At 46.4% G+C, this 18,691-nt stretch overlaps 1 protein-coding gene across 1 annotated transcript in view; it reads left to right on the top strand.

Annotated features, from left to right (window-relative positions):
- LETM1 (leucine zipper and EF-hand containing transmembrane protein 1) overlaps nt 1-18,691 on the top strand; it is a 289,282-nt gene that overhangs the window by 162,081 nt on the left and 108,510 nt on the right. The window lies entirely within an intron of this gene.

The raw sequence follows: 18,691 nt of genomic DNA, 5'->3' as shown, positions 1-18,691 counted from the left end.
GAAAACACTAACACTGAATTGACTCATCTCCTTCACTTGGACTACTCGCTTATCAGGAGCCTTCAGATTCCTCGATGCCTCTGATGTCTAGACAGGCGACACCGCAGGCTGCCTTCACTCTGGTTCTCCACTTGGTACTAATGCCTTCTCTCTAGGAGGAAATCTGGGCTATGCTCAAGAAAGAGCTATCCCGGCTACTATGTATGCAGTCTACTCAGGCTTATCGCACCAGCCTCAGCCCAGCCTGAGGATATATTGGAGCTTCAGCCACGGGAGAGATCCTACACATCAACCTGGCGTCGACCATCAAGGGCAGTATGCGTCGGCGGCAGCAGAACTCCCTCCAGAATAAGAGGACAGGCTTCTGCCTCAATGTTCTTCCATGCAGAGCTGCCGTTGTCTTCCACGTATTTCCCAAGAAGAGTACTGTGAAGAGTCTGATTCTGACTTCTTGTGAGAGTTGATGCAGGACCCACAATTCTTCTTTGCTGAGTAGTCCTGTGGTATCCCCTCAGAACCCTGTTCACCACCTGAGAGGTGCAAGTCTCTCCCAGAAAGTATATTCTTTCTTGGGTTTGTCTGTGACATGGCTCAGGCTATACCTTTCAAGTTGGAGACTGGAAGAACCTTGTTCAGAGTTCTTTGAGGTGTCGGATTATGATTCTCTTCCTACTGTTCCCATTTTATAGAATCATGAAGGATGCTGTTGCTGTCAATTCAAATTGCTCCAAAGAAAATTTATATTATGCACAGAATACAACATGTCCTTGCTTTGACAAGACACAACTTACCTACTATTCTCTGGTGGTAGAACTTCCTTAAAGCGTTCTCGCAGTACAAGATCTCATGCTTCTACTTTTCCTGGCAGAGAGGCTAGAACTTGGTTTCTTTTCTCAGGCAAGTATTCCAAGTTTCAATGCTTGCCAACCACATATTACATTAGCAACTTTATTCCACAATTTATTTGAAGTGTTTGGTGCAGAGCACTCTCTCCTTTGTAGACTTCCTCCAGAGAAAACGTCTGAATTCCTCAAACTACAAAGAAAGCTCCTAGATTGACACAAGTTTCTAGCAACGGAGCCTTTGATGCCTTTAACGTTTCTTCTCGCCTCTCCACTTTGGGAGTGGCCATGCAACGCTTCTCCTGGCTTAGAGTCTTGGACCGTGAATCTGCAGTCCAGGAAACGTCTGGCAGATGTCCCTTGTCATGAGAACAACTTGTTTGTTGACAAAGTGGAAGTGGCCGACCTTGTTAAAAAAACATACAGATACCATCAAAATTCTCTCCAGGCCACAACCTTCTGCCTCCTCTACTTCTAGGATGTTTTCAATGTGTCTTCGCTGCTCCTATTGCTACATTCAAGTATAGATACTCCCGCTGCTCTTCCTCCTCAAAGGACCCCTACCCCCACTCACATCCACATCAACAGCTAGAGCAAATGTCACAGGCCCTTTCTTAGCCTAAACAACAAGTGAGTTTTTGACTCCTCCTTAGAGAGCATAGGCACAGTACAGCTCTCGTTGCTGAAAAACCATCTGGTGGGAGGCAGGCTGATCCTGTTTCAAGAGAGGTGGCTCCTCCTCACCTCCGACCACTGGGTTATTCAGATCATCTGACAAGCACTCCAAATGACAGTGCTTGCGCAGGGGCTCTCTGCCCTCCTTCAGCAGTATGCAATACAACCAATTCCTCTGCTGGCGAGGGGTCGAAGGTTCTACTCCAGGCACTTCCTCATACCAAAGAAGAGTGGGAAAATTTGACCGATTCTCGACCTCTGGGACTTGAACAAATACCTGCTCTAATAAAAACAATTTTGCATGGTGTCCCTGGGATGTCATTTTCTTATAATTCAACCCAACAGTTGGCTTTGCTCTATAGACACATACCCACATTTCTATTCCAGCTGCTCACATGAAGTTCTTTCACTTCCACTTTGGAACTCTACATTATCAGTACGAGGTATTGCCATTTGGGTTATCCTCAGTTCCTTGAGTTTTCACAAAATGCCTAACAGTAATCGCTGCAGCTTTACACAAATGAGGCATACGTGTCTTTCCCTACCTCGATGACTGGTTGATCAAAGCAGCCTCATAGGAGGCAGCACAGACCTCCATAGGCTTTGCCATCCATCTTCTGGAGCTCCTTGGATTTATAATGAATTATCCCAAGTCACATCTTCAACCAGTTCAGAATTTGGGGTTTATTGGTTCTCTCCTGAACACTGTTCTGAGTTTTCTACCTCAGCTGATAGCAGACAACATAATATATCTGTCAACCTAGGTTTACCGTTGCAGATGAGTTTCAGCTCATCAGATGCTGTGTCTCTTTGGCCACATGACTTTTCAACAGTACATGTTGACCTATTAGCTCGGCTCCATTTTTGAGTACCTCATTGGACTCACCTCTTAGTGGTTTCAGGCTACTTGAACGCTCTCAACTTTGTATTCAGGAAACTCCATCGTTACGCCACTTTCTACAATAGAGGATGGTTCCAGAAAATTTACTTATTTGCTTCCTATTGACTGGATGTACACGAGACGAATCCACCGAATGGATCTCCTGTCTGAAAGATAGTGTCAAAGGAGTTGGATGAAAAAATTTGTTATTCCATTACAGTTGTCATATGCACAATGAATGAATCAGAGTGATATATCGCTATACTAATGTGATATTTAAACAGCTCCTGAGGACGCCGTTGGTGAAACACAGCACTGTGTAGAGCTGAAAAAAAGGATTTTTTTTGTACAAAGAACTAATGGATAACAAGTTAAAACAGCTTCAATTTACGATATAGACTTTTGGACTTTTGGAAGAACATGAGTACAACTGGAATGGACTATGTAAAGTATGATTTTTAAAATAATGATGGAGTAATTAATATTAATAAAGAGTGGATTTTGTTAAAATTATATCTATTCTTACAAGGTTTTGTGTTATAAATTTGGTGGAATAGTTAACATAATTGTTCCCTTGTGGTAGTTTATATCTGTCCAGAAAATTTATCCCAGGGGCTTCTGTTCCAGTCTCCTCCACGGATTCTTTTATGATCTGCTGGGGTGCCCATTTCAATGGTCTTCACACACAGGGCTCTTGGACCCCATAGGAAACGAGATATCATACCAATCTCCTAGAGTTAGAACCAATCTTGAACTCTCTCAAAACTTTCCAGGGCCGCCTCCTCAATCAAATTGTTCTCGTTCGCATGGAAAGCCAGGTGAACAAGGGTGAACGGGTTCTTATCATCTTTGCCAAGGAGCTCTCCAGATATGGACTTTGGCAACTTCTTCTGGCATAGCTATGCAAGCTGTTTACCTACCCAGAAAACAGAATGCTGTGTCGGACAAGTTGAGCAGACTACTTTGGTCTTATGAGTGGTCCCTCAGCATGCTGGTGGTTTGTCAGATTTTCCAGCGGTTGGGTACCCCAGTGATAGATTGCATCTTCTCAGAGCTACGAGGTTCCCCACTTCTGTTCCAGGCTCTATGCTTCTAACCACATTCTTTCTTTCTCCGTTGGAGGGAAGATCTTCTATATGCCCCCCCCCCCCCCCCCCCCCACCCAACCTCTGATTGGAAAAAGATCAACAAACCATAATCCTCATTGCTCCCTATTTGCCATGTCAAATTAGATTCTCTCTTCTCCTAGAGTTGTCCTTCAAAGAACTGTAGAGGTTAGATCCTTTTCCAACTCTAACAAAGAACAAGGGATTCCTACTTCATCCAAGTCTCTGGCTGTGACGGCTTTGTTCTCGACGACAGAGACCTGGCTTTCTTAAATCTCTCAGAAGAGGTTCCAGGGTTGTTCTTGCCTCTAGGAAGTCTTCCACACACAAATCTTATTTATAAGTGGAAAAGCTTTTTTCCCCCTCAGGTGTATGGCCAGAGCACTCAAATCTGCCGTGTCCGTTTTCCTTCTCTTCTGGAGTACCTCCTTCATCTTTCTAATTTTGGCCTGAAGACTAACTCAGTTTGAGTACATTTGAGTGCTATTAGCGATTTCCACTTAAGAATTAACAATAAGTCAATTTCTGTCATCGGTCTCCTTCCAAGCATGGTACCAAGAGCTCCGGGGCGTCGAAAGATTCAGCACCCGTGAAGCGCCGACGCTGGGAGGAACGCTCACTCTTCATTTGAGAGGTATCGGTCTTCAGGCAGCCCAGTACCGCCTCCTCGACCTCCACAGATTCTGACGCCGATTCCTGTACCAACCCCGCAGCCTTACTTGATGGTGACTCTAGACGAGGGCATCCGAGCCATTCTTCCAGTTCTTCTTGAGGGGTTGCTGTGTCAGTCGGCTCCGGTGCCGGGGGTGCTTGCGCCCTCCGTACCGTCGGTGGAAGCGGCAGCTGGCTCTATGCCTGTGGTGAGGTGCTCGACGCCAGTGCCGCCTGCGGCATCGGCTGCCACTCACGTCTATTCCCCCTCGACATCGATGGAGGGAGCTTCATCGCCGCCGGTATGGGAGTCGAGCTCTCGGCATCGAGGATATGGTTCCTCGGCGTCGAGACGGGCCTGGTTTAGGACTGCAGTTAAGGAACTCCTGTCCGACACTGATGAGGATGCCTCGTGGGATGAAGGGGAGGATCCCAGGTATTTCTCTTCTGAGGAGTCTTCCTTCTGATCCTACTCCTTCACCAGAAAGAAAGCTTTCTCCCCCGGAGAGTATTTCTTTCTCTTCATTTGTCTGAGAAATGTCTGTGGCCATTCCCTTCCCAGTGATTTCTGAGGATGAGCCCAGGACTGAGATGCTCGAGGTCTTGGACTATCCTTCGCCACCTAAGGAGTCATCCACGGGTCCTTTGCATAATGTGCTCAAGGAGACACTTATGCGGAACTGGATGAAACCATTAAGTAATCCCACCATTCCCTAGAAAGCTGAGTCCCAATATCGGATTCACGGAGAACCTGAGTCGATGAAGTCACAGTTACCTCACGACTCTATGGTTGTGAATTTTGCTCTCAAGAGAGCCAGGAGTTCTAGAGACTTTGCCTCGGCGCCCCCGGAAAGAGAATCTAGAACCCTGGACTCTTTTGGGAGGAAGGCGTATCAGGCCTCTATGCTCGCGGCCAAAATTCAGTCCTACCAGCTCTACACGAGCATTCACTTGAGGAACACGGTGAAGCAACTGGCGGACTTGGTTGATAAGCTCCCTCCGGAGCAGGCCAAGCCTTTTCAGGAGGTGGTCAGACAGCAGAAGGCGTGTCGTAAATTCCTGTCCAGGGGTGCTTACGATACTTTTGATGTTGCATCCAGAATCGCTGCCCAAGGTATAGTGATGCGCAGACTCTCATGGCTGCGTGCCTCTGACCTGGACAATCGAGTCCAGCAGCGGATTGCGGATGGCCCTTGCCGTGGGGGATAACATTTTTGGTGAGAAGGTCGAGCAAGTGGTTGATCAGATCACTCAGCGGGAAACCGCTAAGGACAATCTCTCCCGCTGGGCGCCTTCTGCTTCTACCTCATCTGGTAGACGATTTTTCCGGGGAAGGAAGAATGCTCCCTACGCCTATAACAAGCGTAGGTACAATCCTCCTCCTCGACAGCCTTCTCAGGCTCATCCTCAGCGCGCTCGTTCTCGTCAACAGCGTGCGCCAAGGCAGGCCCCTGTGGCTCCCCAGCCAAAGCAAGGGACGGGCTTTTGACTGGCTCCAGCTGAGTATAGCCGCCATAAAGGTATCCGTGCCGGGTGATCTGCCGGTTGGAGGGAGGTTAAAATGTTTTCACCAGAGATGGCCTCTCATAACCTCCGATCGGTGGGTTCTTCAAATAGTCCGGTTAGGATACTCCCTCAATTTAATATCCAGACCTCCAAATTGCCCACCAGGAGCTCAATCTTTCAGCTTCTAGCACAGGCAGGTACTTGCAGAGGAACTCTCCACCCTTCTCAGCACCCATGCGGTCGAGCCCGTTCCACCAGGGCAAGAAGGGCTGGGATTCTATTCCAGGTACTTGAGCAAAAGAAGTCATGGGGGATGCGTCCCATCCTAGACCAAAGGGCCCTGAACAAATTCCTGGTCCGAGAAAAGTTCAGGATGGTTTCCCCTTGGCACCCTTCTTCCCATGATTCAGCAGAACTATTGGCTGTGCTCTCTGGACTTAAAGGATGCTTATACACACATCCTGATACTTCCAGCTCACAAGAAGTAGCTTCAATTCTCTCTGGGAGCGCAGCACTTTCAGTACTGTGTGCTGCCCTTTGGTCTGGCGTCTGTGCCCAGGGTATTCAAAGAATGCCTGGCAGTAGTTGCAGCGTCGCTACGCAGACTGGTAGTACATGTGTTCCATTATTTCGACGATTGGCTGGTGAAGAATACCTCAGAGGCAGGAGCTCTACAGCCCATGCAGATGACTATTCAATTGCTGGAGCTACTCGGGTTTGTTATAAATTACCCCAAGTCCCATCTTTTCCCTGTTCAGCAACTGGAATTCATAGGAGCTCTGCTGGACTCACAGATGGCTCGCGCCTATCTTCCTGAGGTGGGAGCAGACAATCTTCTGTCTCTAGTCTCCATGGCCAGAGCGTCTCAGCAGATCACAGCTCGGCAGATGTTGAGACTTCTAGGCCATATGGCCTCCACAGTTCATGTGACTCCCATGGTGCATCTTCACATGAGATCAGCTCAATGGACTGTAGCTTCCCAATGGTATCAAGCTGCGGGGGATCTAGAGGATACAGTCCAGGTGTCCACTGATTATCACAATTCCCTTCAGTGGTGGACAGTTCGACCCAATTTGGTCTTGGGATGTCCCTTTCAAATTCCTCAGCCACAAAAAGTGCTGACAATGGATGCATCCCTCCTGGGGTGGGGAGCTCTTGTCGATGGGCTTTACACTCAGAGAGTTTGGTCCCTCTGGGAATCAGGTCTTCAGATCAATCTCCTGGAGTTGCGAGCAGTCTGGAATGCTCTAAAGGCTTTCAGAGATCGGTTGTCCAGTCAAATTATCCTAATTCAGACAGACAATCAGGTCGCGATGTATTATATCAACAAGCAGGTGGGCACCGGATTCGGGAAGCCTTCCAGATGTGGCTTTGGGCTTGCCATCACGGTATGTTTCTCCAAGCCACATATCTGGCAGGCGTAAACAACAGTCTGGCCGACAGGTTGAGCAGAATAATGCAACCTCACGAGTGGTCGTTCAATATGGGCGTTGTACGCAAGATCTTCCAAGAGTGGGGCACCCCCTCGGTGGATCTTTTTGCCACTCAGATCAATCACAAGGTTCCTTAGTTCTGTTCCAGACTTCAGGCCCACGACAGACTAGCGTTGGATGCCTTCCTCCTTCATTGGGGGACAGGCCTTTGGTATGCATATCCTCCCATACCTCTGGTGGGGAAGACTTTGCTGAAACTCAAGCAAGTCTGTGGAACCATGATTCTGATTGCTCCCTTCTGGCCACGTCAGATTTGGTTCCCTCTTCTTCTGGAGTTGTCCTCCAAATAACTGTGGAGATTGGAGTGTTTTCCAACCCTCATAACTCAGAAAGAGGGAGTGCTTCTGCATCCCATCCTCCAGTCTCTGGCTTTCATGGCCTGGATTTTGCTTCCTTGGGTCTTTCTGAGGGTGTCTTCCGGGTTTTGCTTGCTTCCAGGAAAGATTCCACGAAGCAGTGTTATTTTTTCAAATGGAGGAAGTTTGCCGTCTGTTGTGATAGCAAGGCCCTAGATCCTCGCTCTTGTCCTACACAGACCCTGCTTGAATATCTTCTACACTTGTCAGAGTCTGGTATTAAGACCAACTCTGTAGGGGTTCATCTTAGTGCAATTAGTGCTTTTCTTTGTCGTGTAGAAGGTAAGTCTATCTCTGGACAGCCTTTAGTTCGCTTCATGAGAGATTTGCTTTTGTCAAAGCCCCCTGTCAAACCTCCACCAGTGTCATGGAATCTCAACGTCGTTCTCGCCAAGCTGATGAAGCCTCCTTTTGAGCCACTGAATTCGTACCATCTGAAGTACTTGACCTGGAAGGTCATTTTCTTGGTGGCTGTTACTTCAGCTCGTAGAGTCAGTGAGCTTCAAGCCTTGTTAGTGCATGCTCCTTATCTCAAGTTTCATCACAACAGAGTAGTCCTCCGCATGCACCCTAAGTTCTTGCTGAAGGTGGTGTCGGAGTTCCATCTGAACCAGTCAGTTGTCTTGCCAACATTTTTCCCCCGTCATACCCGCCCTGCTGAAGGTCAGTTGCACACCTTGGACTGCAAGAGAGCATTGGCCTTTTACGTGGAGCGGACAAGCCCCTTCAGACAGTCCGCCCAAATGTTTGTTTCTTTTGATCCCAACAGAAGGGGAGTCGCAGTCGGAAAATGCACCATTTCCAATTGTCTAGCAGATTGCATTTCCATCACTTATGCCCAAGCTGGGCTGACTCTTGAGGGTCGTGTCACGACCCATAGTGTTAGAGCCGTGGCGGCGTCGGTGGCTCACTTGAAGTCAGCCACTATAGAAGAGATTTGCAAGGCTGCGGCATGGTCATCAATCCACACATTCACATCTCACTACTGCCTTCAGCAGGATACCCGACGCGACAGTCGGTTTGGACAGTCGGTGCTGCAGAATCTGTTTGGGGTTTAGAATCCAACTCCACCCCCTTAGGCCCATTTGTGTTCTGTTCCAGGCTGCACTCTCAGTTAGATGTTCTGGTTTTTAGGTCAATCCTTGTTATGTCCTCGCCATTGCGAGGCCCAATTGACCTTTCTTTGTTGTTTTGAGTGGGGCTGGGTGCTAGGGATACCCCATGTGTGAGAACAAGCAGCCTGCTTGTCCTCGGAGAAAGCGAAGATACATACCTATTGCAGGTATTCTCCGAGGACAGCAGGCTGGTTGTTCTCACAAACCCGCCCACCTCCCCTTTGGAGTTGTTGTTCTTGTTGTTTCTTGCTTTTTGATATAACTAAGTGGGAGTACTCACGCAATGGGCGGGAAAAAGGGCACGCATGCGCTGTGTGTGCGCCTCACGTGCCAGAAGGCTCTGGCAAAACTTTGTTGATTTTTGCTATGAAAATTGCCGTTCCGGGGGCAGCCGTGGACGTCGACCCATGTGTGAGAACAATCAGCCTGCTGTCCTCGAAGAATACCTGCTACAGGTATGTATCTTCGCTTCAGCTGTTTAGGATCCCATAACCAAGAGAAGAAAAAGCAGCTCAAGTAAGTCGAAGAATAGCAAATATAACAGTTCCTGCAACCTTGACAGTGGCATCCCAAAACAGTGCACCATCAGTAAAACCCCTACCCCCCTCCTCCCCTCGCAACTCCCCACTCCCCTACTACTCCCCTTGCTGTCCTTAGGAGCCATACAAAGTGGGCCCCTTGAGGATGCGAAGCCCATGAGTCCCTTCCTCACTAGTCCTGCTAAAATATGTGAAACAGGTGCTGAAAGAAAAACTGATAGAACATATTCAATAGATACATATCCCAACAATACATCTACTTCACAAGCACATGTTAATGTAGGTAGTGTGTAGGTAAGAGGCGAACCCCCTAACTGAGAAGAAAGGCAAAGAACTCCACATAGACTAAAACAGCAATGTCACGTTGAGGCAGATGCCTCCATGGAGAAGTATCATAGTGACGCTGTAAGCTCCGAGATTTAGGATCTTCTCACCGTCATCGTTGTGCTGGCAGTCCCTGTTGGGTCACCATCATCTCACCAGGTTCCTGCTGTTCCTTGGATTTCCAAAGGTGCTCTGCTGATAGCAACTCATAGCTTTGTTCTGCATAGTTACTCTGTGGAGGTGTTTCTTCAGCATAATTGAAAGCCCAAATGGGTAATGCCAATGGTAGTGGTTATTATGTGTGGTGAGGCATTTAGTGATTTTTGAAGTCTCAACGTTTTTGCAATATGATGGCAGACATGCCCGCAAACAGTTCCACCTTGACTTTTTCCTAAATATTATGGTCCACCTGGTGTGCCACGCACAAAATGCATTCCTTCATGGGAACCGCAGAAAAAAAAAGCAACCAGATCCCATGTGAAGTCAGTTAGCTTATGTCCCAAAGTTAATTTTTTTTTAATTTTTTTGTTACATTTGTATCCTGCGCTTTCGCACTCATGGCAGACTCAATGCGGCTAAAGTCCAGTACACACATTCAAAATCAATGGTGGGCAATTCCACAGTCTGTTCCACAGTCAGGAGGAATTGCTGACAGATAGATTGCATAAGCACTTCAGCTGATTGCTCCCCCTTGAGCCTCAGGGACACCGCAGGCTCTTAAGTTGTTGCGGTGTGCTCTAGTCTTCCTGTCTTCGATCTTATGTTTCAACGCTTTTATTGATGACATTGCAGAATAGTAACCACATTCCACTTTTGAAAGGTACAATAACTTAACCGTGAATAAGCAAACAGCTAATACATTTTGTTATCTTCTGTCATCAAGCTTTTATTGTTCCCCCCCCCCCCTCCATGCCCATCTTCTCGTTATCTTTAATCAATTATTATTGCATTACAAATTCGCATAACTCTAATTCCAAAACAACTGATCATGCTATAACATTTTAATTATTTAACTGTTCAATATCCATTATATTTTCTTTTTTGGCTTTCCTCTCTTCTTCCCTTCTCCCATAAACCCTCTCCCTCTCCCCCCTCTCCCCTTCTCTTTTCCAATACAGTTATTGAGAGGTGCATGTATTGCTGGTCTGTATCATATCCATCAGATCTCATAAGATTCCAAAACCTCACAGTTAAGAACAATAGTTGTAATAACCTCAAAACTTTTATTGATGTCTCTCCCCCCTCCCCCCTTTGCCGTGAAGCTCATCCACCCAGCAGTGATGCCTGACACATGGATTTTGTCTCATATTTGTAATTATACTCTTTACATGCATGCCAACTAACCCAAATTATTTAAAACTTGACTCCGTGCACGTGGGGATATTTTGTGTAGGTACGCCCCCCCAAATTTTTATAAATCGTTGACGCCTCTTCGGTGTAGTATGGGCGTCCTGCATTTCCCATAACATAAGCTCATGGAGCCTGTTTCTCCAATACCAATATGAGGGTCCCCTATCCGTTCTCCAGTAATTTAGAATACATTTTTCCCCAAATACAAAGTTTACTAAGGAACATCTTTTCTTCTAAAGTTCCTTTGTTCCATGTCATCATGGAGCACAGTATCACCGTCTCAAAGGACAGGTCCACCCGGTTTCCAAGAACCCAGCCCAAAAACCTGGAGAGAGCTGACCAAAACCCCTGTATCTCTCTACATTGCCACAAACCGTGGCTGAATGATGCATTTGCTTCTGCACATTTGGGACACTTGTTTCTACCACTCCTAAATACCATGCCTGCTTGACTGAGAAATATGCCCTGTGTATGGTACGAAAATGGCATTCCTGCAACTCAGCACTATGTACCACCCTTACCCCTCCCTGGAGCGCTGCTAATATCTTCCCTTCTGTTATTCGGTCTTCCACCTCCCGGCTCCATCTTTCAGCGACCATCTTAACATCTCTTTTTGGTTGCTTCCCCTCCAATACCTTGTGAAACCATGACACCGAAATTTGTCCTGCTGCATCCCCAGCCAAAAGCTCCCTAATGTCCTTCTCAAAACCTGGCAGTAGACTTACGGTGGGCAGCTCATGTATATAATGTGAAAGTTGGAGATAGGCTAATTTCGCTAACAATCCCCCAGCATAATGCCTCTCAAACTCTGAGTAAGCCATAACTGTCCCATCCTTTTGTAGAAAGTTTTCCAAAAGTATCACACCCTGCTTCCCCAGGTCTCAAAAAATTTTATTTTCTCTCCCGGGTGAAAACTCCGCATTACCCGTAATTGGCAACAGTACACTACTCTCAACTATGTTTCCAAAGTTTTGTTATCTCTCTCCACAAGTATCTTAAAGGCTGCAAAAGTGGGCTATGCTTAGCTTGTTGTGGAAGGTTTCTGAATTTTGCATGTAGTAAATAATTGAGGTGCCAGGGGCTGAAATGCATACATTCTAATTGTACATCTGTGTAGGTGTTCATTCCCATGACCCAATCTCTTAAATGCCTTAAGAGGCATGCTTGATTATATGTGCGCATATCAGGGATCCCCAACCCCCTGTTCGCCTGGGCCCCGCTAAGATACTCCCATTTGAGTTTTGATTTCCTTCCGGCCCAACAAAATCGGGCCACCTGTCTCTGATGTACACGGAGATCGTTTTTCCATATCCGTATTGGTAATACCTGCAGCACATATAACCATTTTTGGAATACCAACATGCGATACAAATGGATCCGACCCAAAAGTGATAATGGCAGAGAACTCCACCTGTTTAACTGCTCCCTCGTGTCTCGCAGTAATTGCGGAACATTAGAAGCGTATATCTGAGCCAGATCCAATGTTAATTGAATGCCTAAATATCTGAATGACCCCGTCGCCCACCGTAATGGGAACTGTTCCCAGTCTGCCTTCCTAATGTCTGGGCTCACTAAGGCCTCTGATTTTATCAAATTTAAATGAAATCCGGAGAAGTCCCCATATTCCCTTATGCTTTCCATTAGGTGCCCCAGAGAGTTCTTGGGATTTGTTATTAACACCAGCAAGTCATCTGCGAATGCTGCTATTTTAAATTCCCGGTCTTGTATCTGTACTCCCTTTATATCTGTATTGTTACTTATCTCCCTTATCAACGGGTCAAGTGTTAAGACAAAAAGTAAGGGTGAGAGAGGACATCCCTGGCGTGTACCTCGACCAATGGGGAACCAATCCGAGACAAGGCCATTAACAAGGACTCTCGCTCTAGGATTGGTGTACAGAGTTCTAATCGTCTGCATGAAGAATCCAGTCACACCATATGCTTTAAGTGTTTCTAATAGGAATCCCCAATCTACCCGATCAAAAGCCTTTTCGGCATCGAAACTAATTAACATGGTTGACTGTCCTTCCCTCTGTGTTTTCTCCAGCGCTAAAAGTATTCTCCTCATATTCTTTGCTATTTTCCTACCCTGGACAAATCCCGCTTGTGGCTCTTCTACCAAAGAGGGGAGATATCTGGCCAGTCTATTGGCTAGCAGTTTGGCCAAAAACTTGGCCTCTGAATTTAAAAGTGAAATTGGTCGATAAGACTCTGGGTGTTGAGCTGATTTACCTGGTTTAAGCAGTACTGTTATATGGGCCTGGTTCATATGTAGTGACAGAAATCGCCGCTGAAGTTAAGTTAAACATCTCGGTCAGCACCGGGCTGATTTCAGTCTGCATTAACTTATAAAACTCATTCCTCAGTCCATCAGGGCCCGGTGTCTTCCCCAAGGGACTCTGCTTGATCACCCACATAACTTCATCTACAGTAATTTCTGCATTCAACACCCTTAACTCCTCGGCCTCCAATTGAAGTAACTCAACACTAGCCAAATATGTCTCACTAGGCCTGACCAGATCCTCCTGCGATTTATATAATTGCTCAAAAAATTCTTTAAATACTCCCGAAATTTCACTATCCTTATGTACTAGTGACCCGCAATGGTCCCTTAATGTGAGTATCTTTCGGTAACCTACTTTTCTGCCCATGACCTTCGCTATAAAAACCCCTCCCTTATTTGTAAACTTATAAAGCTGATATTTATAATAAGCCTGGGATTTCCTGACACTGCGGTGCAGCAGCTCGTTGAGGCTCTGTTGGGCCTCTAGTAATTGCACTCGGAGACTCTGGGAGTGTCCCGCACTGTACTGGCGTCGCAACTTAGTCACTCTCCTTTCTAGTCTAAGAATTTCTTGTCTCCTCACTTTCCACTTAAAGCTTATATAAGCTATAGTCTCCCCTCTAAGCACCGCTTTAGCTATCTCCCAATAAAGCACCGGGTCCGTCCTATGAATCTCATTATTGGTGCTGAAATCTTCCAATATTTAGTCAAGGGGGTAGGAGTTGTCCATCCCTATAAAGCCAAGTCGGGAATCTCCATATATAGTCCTCTCTCATCCCTCTATCTAGTTCCAACCTCACCATTACCCAGGCATGATCTGAGACCACTATTGGCCCAATTTTTGCTGTGTCCACCTGTGCAAATAAGTCTCCAGTTACTAATATATAGTCATACGGACAGAGTGGCGTGGGCCCTCGATAAATGGGTATAATCCCTCTCAAGATGGTTCAAAGTTCTCCACACATCTACTACCGCAAAAGCTTCCTCCAGTGCTGCTATTCCCTTCCCAGGCCTGGCCCTCCCTCTCCCAGTTGAGCCGGACCTGTCCAATGCTGGGTCCGCTACTTCATTAAAATCTCCCCCCATTATAATCAGGATTCCTCCTAGCCCCTGCAGTGCACTAGTGAGCTGTGTGTAAAATCGCTGTTCAAACGTGTTTGGTACGTAGATATTGCAAAGCAAGACTGGTTGCCTGTCCAATTCTACAGATGCCAACACATATCTGCCCCCAGTGTCTCCCACTACCTTATTAACTTTCACATGTATACCTTTTCGCATTAGTGTAATCACTCCTCCTTTCCCCCCCACTGCCAGGGACTCGAAAATTTCTCCAACCCACCAGCGCTTCAATTTAGCATGTTCTGTACATGTTAAATGTGTCTCCTGCAAAAATGCAATTGATGTCTTTTGATCATTGAGGATTTTTAGGATTTTCTGTCTTTTAATGGGCGAGTGGATGCCCCCTACATTCCAAGTTACTACTTGTAATGGAGTCATGTGATCTCTACTTGTCTGTCAGTACTTTCATACATTCTTCCCACAATCTTTGCGGAGAGGTGTTCCAGCCACCACCTCTCCGACTCCTCTTTCCAATCAATCATTACTCTTTCACCACACCATGTGTCCTTCATAACCTCACTGCATACATACAAACACCTTGTACCCTTCCCAAGTCTTATCCCTACCTCCCACCCCAACCCCCAGTCCCTCTCCATCCCTCCCCTCTCCCCCATCCCCCATCTTCCCCTCTTGTCGCTCTTCCGGGTCCCCTTCGTACCCTTGACTTCTCTCGCCTATTGAAGCCCCTAGTTTATCTATAACCTTCTTATTCCTTAATCCTCGCCCCTCAAAGTAGTCATCTTATTTGTAAGCCAGGGACTCACATGACCCTGTGCCCCAACATTTACTGGAACCCCTTGAAGCTCATCCCATATCAACTGTAACTTTTAAACAACAAAAACCTTAAATCTGTAACTTGAGCTTTCAATACATCTCATACCATATACCATATCATTCAGGTCTAGTCCCATTGTCCCCTCTCACCAAAGGGAAGGCTCCCCTAGGTGCCTTACTCAGCTCAGACTCTGCTCCAAAGTCATGTGTCTGGTTCTTGCATTTCCACGTTCTAGGAACTGCTGAGCTTCTTGAACAGTTTGAAAGGAGCGCCACTGGTTTCCATGCTGAATCTTTAGGATAGCTGGATAAAGTAGCATAAATCTGGTATTCTTGGTAACCAGTGCAGAACATATGGGATGAAAATGACGTCTTTGTTCTTGCACTCCTGCCGAGTAGTCCTGAAAGATCTTTATCGGGGATCCCTCATATTGAAGAGAGTCGCGCTTCAACCTGAAGCCTCGTAATATTTCTTCTTTATGCAGGTAGTTAAGCACTTTGATGATGACAATTCTTGGTCTTCATATTTTGTTGCCAACGCCCTAGCCTATGGGCTCGCTCGATGCACAACTCTCCTCGGCTGTCTGAGAGGGCCAGCTCTTTTTTCAACCACTGTTCTAGTAATTGTGCAAGTAGTTTCTCTGGGATCTTTTCGGGGAGGCCCACAATTCTCAAGTTGCATTTCCGTGCGCGGTTTTCCATGTCTTCTATTTTTTCTTGTTGCAACTTAAGCTGAGTCCTGAGCCTGGCAATCTCCTGTATGTTCTGGGAGCTGGAATCCTCCACTGCTGCTATCCGAGCCTCCGCCTCTCCAACTCTCTTCTCCGTTTCGGCCCCTGAAGATTCTAAGTTCTTTAATTGTCGGCCAACAAGTCAAATCGTGGACTTAGAGCTGCACTCACCGCTGCTGTTATTGCGCCAGTGTTTATCAGTGAATTCTCCCTCAACTGTGCCTTTCAAGTCCGCCATTTTGTGGCTGAGTTTAGGAGGTGAGAGTCTATCTTTATCAAATTTTGTACCTCTACGAGTGTTCACAGATGGCATGGGTTTCAAAATATTGCTCCATACACTCCCGGCACTTCGGCGGCAAGCCCAACTGCTATTGGACGCTTGGTCTCTGCCCGTTCCTCGTCTATGCGCGGGACGTCAGGTACCTTTGGTCAAGTATACTGGACCTTTAACCCGTGTTCCACGTCGTATTTAAGTATTCTGGGGTGTCTTTCTGGGTATCGGGCGAATAGAAGAGATATTATAAGTCCACTCCGTTAGAATCTCTTCCCCGAGCCCAGGAATATATTTTCTAACTGCTCAGTGTCAGCCACTTAAAATGCTCGTCTGCTAGCTGATGTTCCTCCACTCCTCTAGCTCCTCAGGTTCACATTCTGCGTCCTTTGCCAATGCTGGCCTGCCGGCTCCCTCGTCCCGGTCCCCAATGGGGTGCACTCACTGTCGCTATTCCTGCAACTAGATCAGGCCTTTCCCCTCCTGTTGGGACTCCCGTCCTCTCTTGCTTACCACCGGGTATGTCCTTTAAGAGCTTCGAGCTTCCTCTACCGCCGCCATCTTGGAATAGCTGCGCGTGTGTTTCAAGTGTTGTTTTTTTTGTGCTGGGGGTAGCGCCGGCAGTGCCGTTTTCGTGTTCTTCCCGGTCCCTGTTGCCCTCCTTGCTCATAGGATCTTTTAGGAGCGGGTCCGGCGCCGTTAAAGTCGGGGCTTCATTCAGGCGGGGACGGAGCTCACAACGCGACGTCCATCTCCGCTGCTCGTCTCCACCGGAAGTCCTGTCTTCGATCTTAGAGAAGAGAACCTCCTGTTTAGCCTGCAGAGCAGTGCATTGATTCTGAAGAGCCACAATGTTTCCCCTCATTGAGATGGACATAGGAGATGCCACTGCTTGCCCCAGGATTGGTAGCATGGAATATTGCTACTAATTGGGTTTCTGACAGGTACCTGTGACCTGCATTGGCCACTGTTGAAAGCAGGATACTGAACTGGATGGGACCATTGGTATGACCCAGTATGGATGTTTTTATGTTCTTATGGTCAATGACACGCTTCTCAAATTCATTAAGCCGTTGGCCATATCGTCTACTGTTCTCCGCAAACCAATCCACATCCTGATGGAGTTCTTGCTGCATGTTTCATGGTCGTGGATTTTAGGTTCCATTATCCACATACGGAATTAAGCCCAGCCTTGCTGGTCAGTTTTCCCAGTCAGCACCTTGGTAAGATGTTGCGCCTCCCTCCTGGACTCCACTGGGAAAGGTGCCATCTTGCCTTGTGCCTGATGTCCGACTGCTATGGCTTGTATGCAAAGGCTTTGAGATCGGGTTTTCTTTGTCTACTCGTCATCGTCTAGGAGCAGTAAAGTGCCAGGGAGGTATTGCAAACCTCCAAATGCGGTTTAGCAATCTTGCTAATTTAGTTTAAAAGAGCAGGGAATTGAGAAGCTAAGGGCTAAGCTGCAGTGTCTTCTGGTGATGTCACTTCCTCCTCTTTGTCATCTTTATTACAGACTTATACCTAAGATGTATACCTTGGAAGAAAGAGGAGGCATGGTAGACACAAATAATTCCAAAGTATAAATGTACAGGAGAAGTGCCACTTTTTAATGGAAAGGAGATTCTCTATAATCAGGGGGTCATGGGATAAGGATGAAAAAAAGAACCCAAGGGAATTTCTTGACAGAAAAGGGTGATGCCTGCATGGAACCAGCCTTTCTAGTAGAGGTAATGGAGATAAGGACAAGATCTGAATCAGTAAGGCTTGGACAAGCACAGATTTCTGAGGGAAAAGATGGTATTGTAGATTTGAGCAGATGGTGTGGATAGGTAGGCTAGATAAGTCTGTATGATCTTTATTTATTAGTACTTATTTACCGCCTTTTTTAAAACAAAAATTCATCCAAGGCAGTGTACATCAAGAATAAGTCGATCATAGACAACAGACAATTATAGCAGTAGAAATATTCAAACATTACATAGTATGGCATAGTATGCTACTTAAATTGTCAACACAATAAAACATATTATAAACAGTATAGGGTGTAAGCAAAGAATGGAACACACAGATAAGATAGAGTACAGAGTTTGAAATAAGGGGACTAATTTAAAGAATGTTGCACTTGAAGTCAGAAAGGTACATGGATATAATCTCAGCTAAGATAAGAGTGGATAAGCAAGTCCTGCTACAGTTATATGCAGCCAGTGTCACACCTTGTGTGTGTGACTAGCCAGTTAGTTACTACTACCATTAAAGGCCTTGGTGAAGAGCCAAGTTTTCACCTGCTGTTCTGAAGTAGAGTCTTAAGTGAAACCTTTCAGGGAATACATTCCAGAGTGTGGGGGCTACTCTAGAGAATGCTTACTGCAGATATCACATTGTATGATGTCCTTTGGAGAGGGTGTGGTTAGGGATATTCCTTAGGGAGGACCTTAATGACCTGGAGGTATGTAGAAGGAGATCCTGTTCTTCAAATACTCTGACCTGTTTCCGTTAAGAACCTTGAAGGTCAAGCATAATGGTTACCAATACTGTATTGTATTGGTAACCAGTGAAGTCTTTGCAGAAATGGTGTGATGTGGTCACATCATTTACAACCTTCTGTCAGTCTTTCTGCAACTTTGTAAATTAACTGGAGCTGGTGCAAATCCTTTGTAGAGTGCATTACAGACATCT

This window comes from Microcaecilia unicolor, chromosome 2 (assembly GCF_901765095.1).
Source record: "Microcaecilia unicolor chromosome 2, aMicUni1.1, whole genome shotgun sequence".
In the NCBI taxonomy this organism is placed as follows: Eukaryota; Metazoa; Chordata; class Amphibia; order Gymnophiona; family Siphonopidae; genus Microcaecilia; species Microcaecilia unicolor.
Note: the sequence above shows the minus strand (reverse complement) of the source record. Positions and strands in the feature narration are given on the sequence as shown.